The 12,518-nt window shown below is 37.0% G+C and overlaps 1 pseudogene across 1 annotated transcript; it reads right to left on the bottom strand.

Annotated features, from left to right (window-relative positions):
* Positions 1-2,388: 2,388 nt before the first annotated feature.
* Positions 2,389-3,054, bottom strand: LOC307056102 (homeobox protein NANOG-like; annotated as a pseudogene). Its single transcript has one exon. The product of its transcript is annotated as a homeobox protein NANOG-like (transcript).
* Positions 3,055-12,518: the final 9,464 nt, after the last annotated feature.

Below are 12,518 nucleotides of genomic sequence, written 5' to 3'. Positions count from 1 at the left end.
GTGAATTAATCTCTATTGTCTCCTCTTCTAATTGGTGGATGTCAGAGAAAATCAAATTAACTTGCTTATTTTTAATTAAATCCATATATCTACTATTTGAATTGACTAAATATGATAAATAACAGCTTTATATCAACACACACAAACAGATACATACCCATATTCTTTTCAGAAGATCATATAATTGCATATTCTGACTGTTTCCCATAACATTCATAAAAGTTGGGTTTATATACCAAAGAGAAACTAGAAGTAAAATTGTCAGTACTTTCCAGAAAGTTAAAATTATGGCTCTCACATAAACACAAAACAAACAACATTAAAAAGGTGTGGACTAAGTGTCCATCAACAGATGAATGGATAAAGATGTGGCACATATATACAATGGAATATTAGCCATAAAAAGAAATGAAGTTCACTTTGTTATAAAGCAGAAACTAACACACCATTGTAAAGCAATTATACTCCAATAAAGATGTTAAAAAAAAAAGAAAGAAACAAAATTGAGTTATTTGTAGTGAGGCGAATGGACCTAGAGTCTGTCTTACAGAGTGAAATAAATCAGAAAGAGAAAAACAAATACCGTACGCTAACACATATATATGGAATCTAAAAAAAAAAAAAAAAAAAAAAAAGGATCTGATGAACCCTAGGGCCAGGACAGGAATAAAGATGCAGACGTAGAGGGCTTCCCTGGTGGCACAGTGGTTGAGAGTCTGCCGCCGATGCAGGGGACACGGGTTCGTGCCCTGGTCCAGGAGGATCCCACATGCTGCGGAGCGGCTGGGCCCGTGAGCCATGGCCGCTGGGCCTGCGCGTCCGGGGCCTGTGCTCCACAATGGGAGAGGCCACGGCAGTGAGAGGCCCGCGTACCGAAAAAAAAAAAAGATGCAGACATAGAGAATGGACTTGAGAAGGCGGGGCGGGAGAAGGGTAATCTGGGACGAAGTGAGAAAGTAGCATTGAAATATATATACTACCAAATGTAAAATAGGTAGCTAGTGGAAAGCAGCTGCATTGCACAGGGAGATCAGCTCACTGCTTTGATTTTTTTGTTTTTGTTTTTTTTTTTGCGTTACGTGGGCCTCTCACTGTTGTGGCCTCTCCCGTTGCGGAGCACAGGCTCCGTACGCGCAGGCTCAACGGCCACGGCTCACAGGCCCAGCCGCTCCACGTCATGTGGGATCTTCCCAGACCGGGGCACGAACCCGCGTCACCTGCATCGGCAGGCGGACTCTCAACCACTGCGCCACCAGGGAAGCCCAGCTCAGTGCTTTGTGACCACCTAGAGGGGTGGGATAGGGAGGGTGGGAGGGAAGTGAAAGAGGGAGGGGATATGGGGATATATGTATACATATAGCTGATTCACTTTGTTATACAGCAAAAACTAACACAACATTGTAAAGCAATTATACTCCAATAAAGATGTTTTAAAAATTTATGGAGATATCACTACACAACTACCAGAAAGAATAAAATAGAGAAAACCTGACAATATTAATTGCTGGTAGGGATAGCTGGTAAGCAGCAGGAATGCATTGCAGTTCGGAGTGCAAATGGTATAGCCAGTTTGGAAGATAGCTGGGCAGTTTCTTACAAAATTAAGCATACTCTTTTTTTTTTAAATGGGTAATTTTTTTATTGGTACTTATAAATGAACCAGCCAACTGGTAGTATTATGACATGGACAAATCAAAACATCTTTCTACAAATACTAGAGTGGTGAAAAAATTAGGGGTTGTAGTAAAGTAGCAAAAAGGGGTAGAGGAAATCAGTGAAGCACATTGTAGCTTAACCCTTCACCTTAACAACTGAGGTTCTAAACAAGTAAAGCCTCCCCATCCCAGAAAATATGAACAATTCTTCATCACACATCTTTGTACTTTTCCTCCCTATTCTTGAGGTTAGGTTCTAGATCCTAAAGATATCCAAAAAATAATATTATAACCTAGTTATCTATAGCCGCCAGTCATCTTTTATCATGTTGTCTGTAGAAGCCAATGCTTCTGAAACCTCTTTGATTAGACACCAATCATACACCCCAAATTGACACAAAAGGCACAGTGAAAAGCAGCTTATCAAGGCAGAGAGATACGTAATTGTAAAAGAAAAATTCTAGGGAAGTAATACAGTCATGGCTCAAATTGAGATTGAATAATACAGCCATCATTACAAATCTTCAGGCTGTATGTTCAGAGAGTAATTTGAGAATAAATCCATGATTTGCTGTTGGGAATTGAAATACTTAGCAGTTTGCTGTATTATCTTATAGCTTTCCCCAGCAGTTTCCAAGGTGGCCTCCAAATCACTGACAGGAGAATTTTGCTGGAACAGGATCTGGGGCTGCAGGAATTCCTCAACATAGTTGTTGAATTGATTGTTCCAAGTCTAGTTATTCCAGGCTTGGGGGCACCAGGTCTGACTGTTCCAAGGGTGGTTGCTCCAGGATTGACTGTTCCAGCTCTGGTTGCTCCAAGTTGGGTTATTCCAGGTCTGGTTATCCCACATGGGCAGGTTTCCACAAGAGTTCACCAGGCATCCTTGGTGGTAGGAATAGAAGCCTGGGTATTCTGTAGTTGCTGGGCCCTGAGTCACACAGTGTTGCTATTCCTTGGCCAGTTATTTTTCTGCCACCTCTTATGTTTCATTCTCTGGTTCTGGAACCAGGTCTTAACCTGTTTATAGCTAAGTTTCAGGATGTTGGAAAGTTTTTGCATTTGCTGGAGGCTGAGGTATTTCTGCCTCTGAAATGTATCATTGAGCACACACAGCTGGGTCTGAGAGAACACGATTCTGGTCTTCTGTTTCTTGACCAGGACCTTCTCTTCCTTCTTCTCTGTGCTCTTGTCTGCAGCCGTGGCCAGTAGTTTTACTCTGGGGCTTGTGGAAGAATCAGGACTGTCCAGACTCCATGTTGTGGGTCTCAGCAGATGACATTTGCAAGGACACATAATTTTCTTCAGGCCCATAAATCTCAGGCATTGGTGAAGATTCCCTATAATTGGGTGCTTCAGGGCCACGCAGGCTTTGGGGACAAGCTGAGTCCACACTCATGTTGTTGAATTGAAGGAGAGGGAGAAAACCAAAGGGCTAAATAGACGGTAGGAAAAGTCCAGGCTTAAGAATCTAGGTAGAAGAGCTTAGAGAAAGGTGAAGATCTCCAGGTGTAAAAGTATTAAAAATATGGGATGAAGGGAAGTCACCTGTGTGATAACAGAAGCCTACCAGCCCAATGTAGGAAAATGACCCAAACTAAGCATACCCTTACCATACCATTCCAGTAATTGTGCTTGTTGATATTTACCCAACTAATTTTAAAATGTGTGTCTACATGAAAGCCTGCTTGGAAATGTTTATAGTTGCTTTATTAATAATTGCCAAAAACTGGAGGCACCCAAGATCTTCTTGAATAGGTAAATGAATAAACAAACTGTAGCCCAGTGACCCAATGGAATATTATTCATCAATAAAAAGAAATGAGCTATCAGACCATGTAAGACTTTGGTGAGTCATAAATGCCTATTGCTAATGGGAGTCAGCCAGCCTGAAAAGGCTATATACTGATTCATTTATATGACATTCTGGAAAAAGCAAAAATATAGAGATAATAAACAGATTAATAGTTGCCAGGAGTTTGCGGTTCGTGTATGTGTGTGTCTGGTGGGTGTGTATGTGTGTGTGGTGGGGAGGTGTTACAGAGTGGAGGCACAAGAGATTTTTTAGTGTCGTGAAACTATTCCATATGATACTGTGACAGTGGGTACATGCTAACATTTGTCAAAATCCATGAAACTTAGCACAAAGAGTGAACTTTAATGTATACAACTTAAAAAATATTATTTAGAAGTCTGAGGGTTCCAAGAATAGAATGCAGAATCGAATTGGGTTACAAATGTATGAAACAACCTCACTGACAGGAGTGCAGGTTAAAGGTGCTGACCTAACCCTGAAAATAAGTGGAGTCTGAAATTCCAAACGCCAAAGCAACAGTACATACACTCCACACTTTAGTCGAGAAAGTTGTTTCCTCTGGGGATATAGGTTAACAATTCTGAAATCACTACACCTGTATGCTAGAAATGAATGATAAAGGCAATAGATGGTATGGTAGGAACAAGTTTTCCTGGTGTTGGAGTGTAATCTAAGAAAGTTTTCATAGAAGTAATATTTGATTCCATCCTGAAAGAACATACAGAATTGCAGCAACAAGAGAAAGAAGAAAGGACATTTCAGTGAGAGGGAGTAGTTTCAGCCTGTTGTCCTCAAACTTTTAGGTCTCAGAAACCCTTTACATTTAGCACCCAAAGGGCTTTTTAAAAAAATATGTATTATATTGATTGATATTTTACTATTATGAATTAAAACTGCTGTGATTTTGACATATAATATATGAATTCCTTTTAAAATAAAGCAATAAACCTATTCATTATATGTAGACTTGAAATTCCATGCCCCATTGAGGGTGAGTGTGGGAGCAAGACTTGCTTTTGCCAAGAAAATGTAAGCAAAAGAGACAGGTGCCGTTAGAATTGGAATATTTTAAAAACTAGTGACAATTTCCCGTACTGTCTCTTTTCCATTACCACTGCCATGAGCAACATTTAAAATGGTGGCTGCTTCCACAGCCTGCAAGGAGATCTAGAACACTTGCCCTAGTCGAGTCATGAGAGACACAAAACATGTACAATACATAAACCTCTGTTGTTAAAAGCCACTGAAATTTGAGGGGAAGCGGGTTGTTCATTACCATCACATAATGTAGCCTATCCATTCAAAATAAAATGAATCCTCTGGCTGTTACAGATACAAACCACTTCTCTGGCAGCTTAAATGGGGATATATGTATGTGTATAGCTGATTCACTTTGTTATAAAGCAGAAAGTAATATACCATTGTAAAGCAATTATACTCCAATAAAGATGCTAAAAAAAAAACTTAATTTAGTCTCTAACACAAAGTCTTTTCTGTAACCATCATTTTCATAGGAGGGAAGGGTTTATCGTTTTCTGATTATCATGGGACAGCACATTTATCCAGCATCTAACATTTCAGGAAGATGCCTTCGCATGTATCTTGTTATATATCTTTTAAGTAGAAATTATTATTTCTATCTTACAGATGTTGGAACTAAAGATTAAGAGTTTTGTAAAATACACAGATTGCACAACCAGTAAATAATAGACTCTCAACTTGAGTCAAGTTCTGACTTTGATGTATATACTCATTCCATATGCTGTGATTCCTTTGGTTAATCTAAAGACAAAAAATTGACTATTCTCTAAGAGAAGTTTCTTATTATCTTTATTTTCTATAAAATGTTAAGAATCTCATTTAACCAATTTCCTGGATCTTCTGAAACCAGTTTTTTTTTTTTTTCGGTATGTGGGCCTCTCACTGTTGTGGCCACTCCCATTGCGGAGCACAGGCTCTGGCCACGCAGGCTCAGCGGCCATGGCTCACGAGCCCAGCCGCTCTGTGGCATGTGGGATCTTCGCGGACCGGGGCACAAACCCGTGTCCCCTGCAGCGGCAGGCAGACTCTCAACCACTGCGCCACGAGGGAAGCCCTGAAACCAGTTTTTAAATAAAGGTGATCTTTTGTTCTATGTTCTGAAAAGGAGTTCCTTTTTAAATTCTTCTGCCCCAGGTAACTGAGTTTATACAAAATAGTAGTTCCAGATAAATTACAAGAGAAACTGGTCTTCTTGCCTAATGGAAAATGCAATGCAGAAGGGAAAAAAAAAAGAGGAGATGCAGGGCTATTTTCTTTTGTCACTCAACAAGATAGACTTTTCACCCATTTGGGGAAAAATAAGGAGACAATTATAACCATGTCAATCACTTTCCTAGTCTTTCAACCAGTGTAAAAAGATTGTGGAAGTTTAAATTTAAAAACTAAAAAACAATTATTTGTAAATTTTACTTTTGTCATTTCCTGGATGGACACTTGTATTACTCAGATAAACTCTGGTTACATTTTCCTACTTATACAATCAAGAAAATGGTACCCCTATAAAAAGATTATAGCAAAGTTTGTTTTTCTTAATTTCATAAAATAACTAACACAGAGTTTGCCATAATGGTGATTACATTTTATTTCCTCCAGATTCCCCATTAAAAAGAACCACAATACTTATTCTGAAAAGCTCCAGTTAAACAAAACCTTTAAACATAAAGGTCACAAAATATATGCTCTGTTTCATTTGGAATGAACAGACAGCAGAAAGTGGCTTCATCCATTTCACTGATCACATGTATCAGACCAGAGGATTCTGTGAATAATTTGGCTGTGAGGGTCTTTAGTCACCTTCAAAGGGACCAAAACAGCCAGACTTGTTGTTTGATTTATTTCCTAAATCTAGAGAAAGACTTAGCTAAAGGAATGTGAGCAATTTATTTATCTTTACCTTCAGTTGCTAGTGCTCTGGGCAATAATCATAGAAAATGTAGACACAGCTGAAAGCTCACAGAAGCTTCCAATGCTGAAGTCACATAGTCCAAGGTAAACTGCTTACTCATTTGGTGAAAATAAGAGGTAAGATGTGGAATGGCTTTACTTTTTAATAAATGGTATTTATATTTTCTAATTACCAAAGGGAATAATTTAACACATGCATTGTGGTAATTTTAGAAGACACAGAAGACTAAGAAAGGATAATCAGAAACCACATAATCCCATAATAATCCCATAATAAAAATGAAATCTTAATCTCAGGTAATAAATTGTTGTCAAGTGAAAAGATTTTAATTGATTTTCTCTCGCTATGAAATTAAGATATTGATATTAATATTTAGTTATACTTAGAGAATTTATAGTGAAATACTAAATCAACAAATATCACATATATTGTTGGTTTGTAACAATAAAGTTTTGATTGAATATATCATAGATTTAATTTCCAAGACTTTTAATGTATCATTGTATTTTAGTGTATAGATATATCATGTTATATCTGCTTCTGAAGGATATTTAATTAAAAAAAAATTCTGTATTCTAACCATTACCACAAGGAAGCTTTTTATTCATAAGTACAATTTATTTAGCAAAACTCTAAAACTGGTGAATCCTAGCCAAAAGTTCTAAACTATTTAAGGCTTTCAAACTGTCCTCGGGAAAAAGCATAAATATTAAAGTTAAATAATACAAACCATGTGAGAAAGTGTTCATTTTTCCATACTTGTGCCAATACTAAATAGCAATCTTATGATCCAGCAATCCCACTACTGGGCATATACCCTGAAAAAAACATAATTCAAAGAAAAGACATGTACCACAATGTTCATTGCAGCACTATTTACAATAGCCAGGACATGGAAGCAACCTAAGTGTCCATCAAGACATGAATGGATAAAGAAGATGTGACACATATATACAATGGAATATTACTCAGCAATAAAAAGTAATGAAATTGAGTTATTTGTAATGAGGTGGATGGACCTAGAGTCTGTCGTACAGAGTGAAGCAAGTCAGAAAGAGAAAAAAAAATACCATATGCTAACACATGTATATAAAATCTAAAAGAAAAAAAAAAGGTTCTGATGAACCTAGGGGGTAGGACAGGAATAAAGCTGCAGATGTAGAGAATGGACTTGAGGACATGGGGAGGGGTAAGCTGGGACGAAGTGAGAGAGTAGCATGGACATATATACCCTACCAAATGTAAAATAGATAACTAGTGGGAAGCAGCTGCATAGCACAGGGAGATCAGCTCAGTGTTTTGTGACCACCTAGAGGGGTGGGAGGGAGGCGCAAGAGGGTGGGGATATGGAGATGTATGTATATGTATAGCTGATTCACTTTGTTATACAGCAGAAACTAACACAACATTGAAAAGAAATTATACTCCAGTAAGGATGTTACATTAGGGGCTTCCCTGGTGGCGCAGTGGTTGAGAGTCCGCCTGCCGATGCAGGGGAAACGGGTTCGTGCCCCGGTCTGGGAGGATCCCACATGCCGCGGAGCGGCTGAGCCCGTGAGCCATGGCCGCTGGGCCTGTGCTCCGCAACGGGAGAGGCCACAACAGTGAGAGGCCCACATACCGCAAAAAAAAAAAAAAAAAAAAAAAAAGGATGTTACATTAAAAATCTTTTAATATCCCATATTTTGTCAGTCTACACAATAACAACACTAACAAAAGCCAATTCTTATTTTCGTTGAAGGTTAATGACCTTAAAAATAACATCTTCATGTTCCTTATTCTTATATACTGCTTCTTTGAGTTGCCTGTTCAAATTCTTTCTCTATTTGTAGTTTTGATCGTTTTCCCCCTTACTGACTTTTAAGATACATATGTATACACACACACATATATATCTTTTTATCTTCTACAAATATTGTATCTTTCCAGTTTTCCATATGTATTAATTATGTTTATTTTTCTTCCATTACCACTAGGTAGTTTTAAATTTTTATATAGTTAATCTTTTTATATCTTCTATCATGCTTTAAAAGTTTTCCCAGTACTCAAATTTCAAAACTCACTTTCTTATATTTCCTGGTTTTTAAAATGATCACATATCTAATTAATTAGAGAGTCAGTGTGATATAAAATATGAGATCTAAATTTATATGTTTAATGGTGTATAGCTCTTCTAGCACCATTTATTGACTATTTCTTACTTCCCCCATAATTTTGAAATGTTAACTTTAGCATGAAAATTTTTTCTACCTATACACTAGTCTTGTAACATTCTTAATTAATTTTGGTGTATAGCGTGAAGTAATAAGCCAATATAATTTTTCTCGAGAATAACTAGCTTTGGGCTTCCCTGGTGGTGCAGTGGTTGGGAGTCTGCCTGCCGGTGCAGGGGACGCGGGTTCGTGCTCCGGTAGGGGAGGATCCCGCGTGCCGTGGAGCGGCTGGGCCCGTGAGCCATGGCTGCTGAGCCTGCGTGTCCGGAGCCTGTGCTCTGAGGCAGGAGAGGCCACAATAGTGAGAGGCCCACATACCGCAAAAAAAAAAAAAAAAAAAAAAAAGAATAACTAGTTTTCACAGCACCACTGATTGAATAATCTTTCCTCTTCCGTGTTCTACAATGCTCATTCTCTCTAATATTGAATGGCTATATATGCAGTGGCTTGTTTCTGGACTATTTTATTCTATGATTATATTTATTTCTCCCTGTACCAATGTTACAATATGTTAATTACTATAGCTTTATAATTAGTCTCAATGTTTTGGAGGCTATATCCTTATCTCCTTCACCTTTTGCTTCCTTGGGTATGGCTTGAATCATCTTGACTCTGCTTTTCTACATAATTTTAGAGTAGCTTGGAAGATTTTTATTGGGATTGAAATTTCATAAATCATTACAATAGTGAATACAGTTTTATTATCTAGAAAATGAACTATCTATATCATTATTCCAGCATTCTTTTCTGTTTTTAAATTATATGTGTAAGGACTTGCACCTATTTTATTAGATTAATTCTTAATTTCTTCATATTTTTTGCTAATGTAAATAGTATCTTTTTTACATATGCTAATTTTGTTGTTATTGTACAGATTTTTACTGCAGTTTTTATGCTTATCTAGTGTTTAGCATACTGATGAATGTTTCTTCTAATTATTTATCTGTAGCTTCTCTTGTATTTTCCATGAAATAACCATATCTATCAATCTGAAAATTCTAACAATTTTTTCTCTTCTAATTCAATCCTTATATTTTTAGTTTAATTTATTTGTCTCCTGTATAGGTTAGGGCACCTCTCTTGTCATCTTTGGCATCAACAGATGCAATATTATGATTTATAATAATATTAGTAGTATTAGTAAGATATATATATATATACATATGTATATATGTATGTGTATATGCGTGTGTATATATATATATACATTTATATTCATATTTATATTTATATATTTGGTTTCCATCCCCTCTCCTGGCACAGAGCTCCTAAAACCCTTGGACTTTCTAATGTAGCTAGAGCTCTAAAGGTGAAAATACTCTTTTATTATTTACAACAAGCTCCTTTCAACCACTCCTGAGTTTATGTTAATAAAGTAACTTTTGAAAAAACCCCTAAGGATGGGGGTTAGATGCCAGAGCAACCAACCTTTTGATTAGCGGGTTGAAACTTTCACCCTCTGCCCTGTCCTCTGGGGAGCAGATAGGGACTGGAGGTTGGATTAATCACCAATGGCCAATGATTTAATCAATCATACCACATAATGAAGCCTCCATAAAACCTCCAAAGGATGGGGTTGAGAGAGCTTCCAGGTTGTTGAATATGTGGAGGTGCTGGGAGAGTAGCACCCCAGAGAGAAAATGTGAGAAGAGCTCTGTGCTCCTTCCCACATACCTTGCTCTATGCTTGTCTTCCATTTGGCTGTTCCTGAGTTATATCTTTTTATAATAAACTGGTAATCTAGTAAGTGAACCCTTTCCCTGAGTTCTGGGAGCAGCTCTAGCAAATTAATTGAACCCAAGGAGGACGTCGTTGAACCTCCAATTTAGAGCTGGCCAGCCAGAAGCACAGGTAACCTTGGACTTTCATTTAGTATCTGCAGTGAGGAACAATGTTAGTTGCGTGGAGGTGAGCCCTTAACCTGTGGGATCTGATGTTATCTACAGATAGATAGTGTAAGAATTGAGTTAAACTGTAAGAGAGTAGGTGGTGTTTGAGTACTTATTGGTGGGAGGAGACCCCCAGGCATTTGATGATCAGAAATGTCAGAAGTGTTCAGCAAAGTGTTGGAAATGAAGTGTTGTATTGTGAGTAATGAAAGAAAACATTTTTTTTCCTCTGCAGAGTATTCTTAGTATTCCACTTTTTTTCTCTATTGACTATATCTATACTTCTATACTTACACTTATCTATATGTCTTTTGATTATTTTAGTGATAATTTTAGGGTTAGCAATATACATCCTTAATTTATCCATATGTTCAGGTCAATATTTCACCACTTCACTGCTCACAGTTCCCATTTCTCAGTTTTCTCTTCCCATTTTCCTACACTTTCCTTATTACATTTTACACTTCAAAATCTCTATTTCTGAAATATAACAACTTATGATATTCTTGTCATACTTCTTATACTTTATTAACCCCATGTTACAATTTTTTTTTTACTTTTACAGTTATTTTAAGAGAATTATGAAAAGGAACAAACATGTACTTCTGTGTTTATCCACTTAGTTACTATTTCCAGGGCTCTTCATTCCTTTCTGAGTTTTTTAACTGGCATCTTTCCCCTTCAGCTTGAAAACATGCTATAGCATTTCTTGTAGTTCAGTATAACTAAAGGCAAATTTTCTTGGATTTAATTTGTCTGTAAATGTTTTTATTGCACTCTTGTTCCTACAGGATACTTTTGCTGAATAATATATTCTGGGTAGATGGACTGCTTTTTCCTTTTAGCACTTTAAAGATATTATTTTATTTTCTTCTGCATTTTTTTTCTAATGAGAAGATAGATGTCATTCATGTTGTTATTTCCTTATATATAATACGTCTTTTCTCTTCCAACTGATTTTAAGATTTAAGATTTATTTAGCTTACAGAAATTTGACTATGGGACTTCCCTGGTGGCACAGTGGTTAAGAATCTGCCTGCCAATGCAGGGGACACAGGTTCCAGCCCTGGTCTGGGAAAATCCCAGACACCACGGAGCTACTAAGCCCGTTTGCCACAACTAATGAGCCTGCACTCTAGAGCCCGCAAGCTACAACAGCTCAGCCCATGTGCCACAACTACTGAAGCCCGTGTGCCTAGAGCCCATGCTCTGCAACAAGAGAAGCCACCACAATGAGAAGCCTGAACACTGCAACAAAGAGTAGCCCCCGCTCGCTGCAACTGGAGAAAGCCCGCGTGCAGCAATGAAGACCCAATGCGGCCAAAAATAAAATAAATTAAAAAAATAAATTTATTTTAAAAATAAATAAATAAAGTTCTTTAAAGAAATTTGATTATGGTTTACTTTGCTGTGCTATTTTTAGTACTTACCTTGCTTGGGATTTGCTACATTTCTTAAATCTCTAGATCAATGCTTTAAATCACATTTGATAACTTTTGGACCTAAATTCTTCTTAAATATTTTTTCTGCCCAATTGTCACTTTTGTCTCTTTCCAAACTCAAATTACATGTATCATGGGACCATTTGATATTATTTCCTGGGTCCTTTGTACTCTTTTCATTTATCTTTAGAGAATGATTTTGCTTATAGTGTTTTTAAGTTCTAGAATGTCCATGCCATTATTTTTCATCATTTCCATTTTCTGCTGGTATACCTATGTGGTTATTTATTAAGATTATATTTTCCTTCAATTTTTAAAAGAGTTTTCTTCAGTTTTTGACATACTTAAAATTGCTATTTTAAAAGTCTTTTTCTACTATACCAAATTCTATGCCATCAATGAAGTAAGTTTCTATTGATTGCTTTTTAAAAAACTATCAGTCATATTTTCCTGTTTCTTTACATATCTGGCATTATTGATTACATATGGGGCATTGTGAATTATATGTAGATACCATAAATTCTACTGTCTTTCCCTGAAGAGTATTAATTTGTGT

Source organism: Hyperoodon ampullatus, assembly GCF_949752795.1.
Source record: "Hyperoodon ampullatus genome assembly, chromosome: 7".
NCBI classification, from domain to species: Eukaryota; Metazoa; Chordata; class Mammalia; order Artiodactyla; family Ziphiidae; genus Hyperoodon; species Hyperoodon ampullatus.
This window is presented reverse-complemented; position numbering and strand designations above follow the sequence as displayed.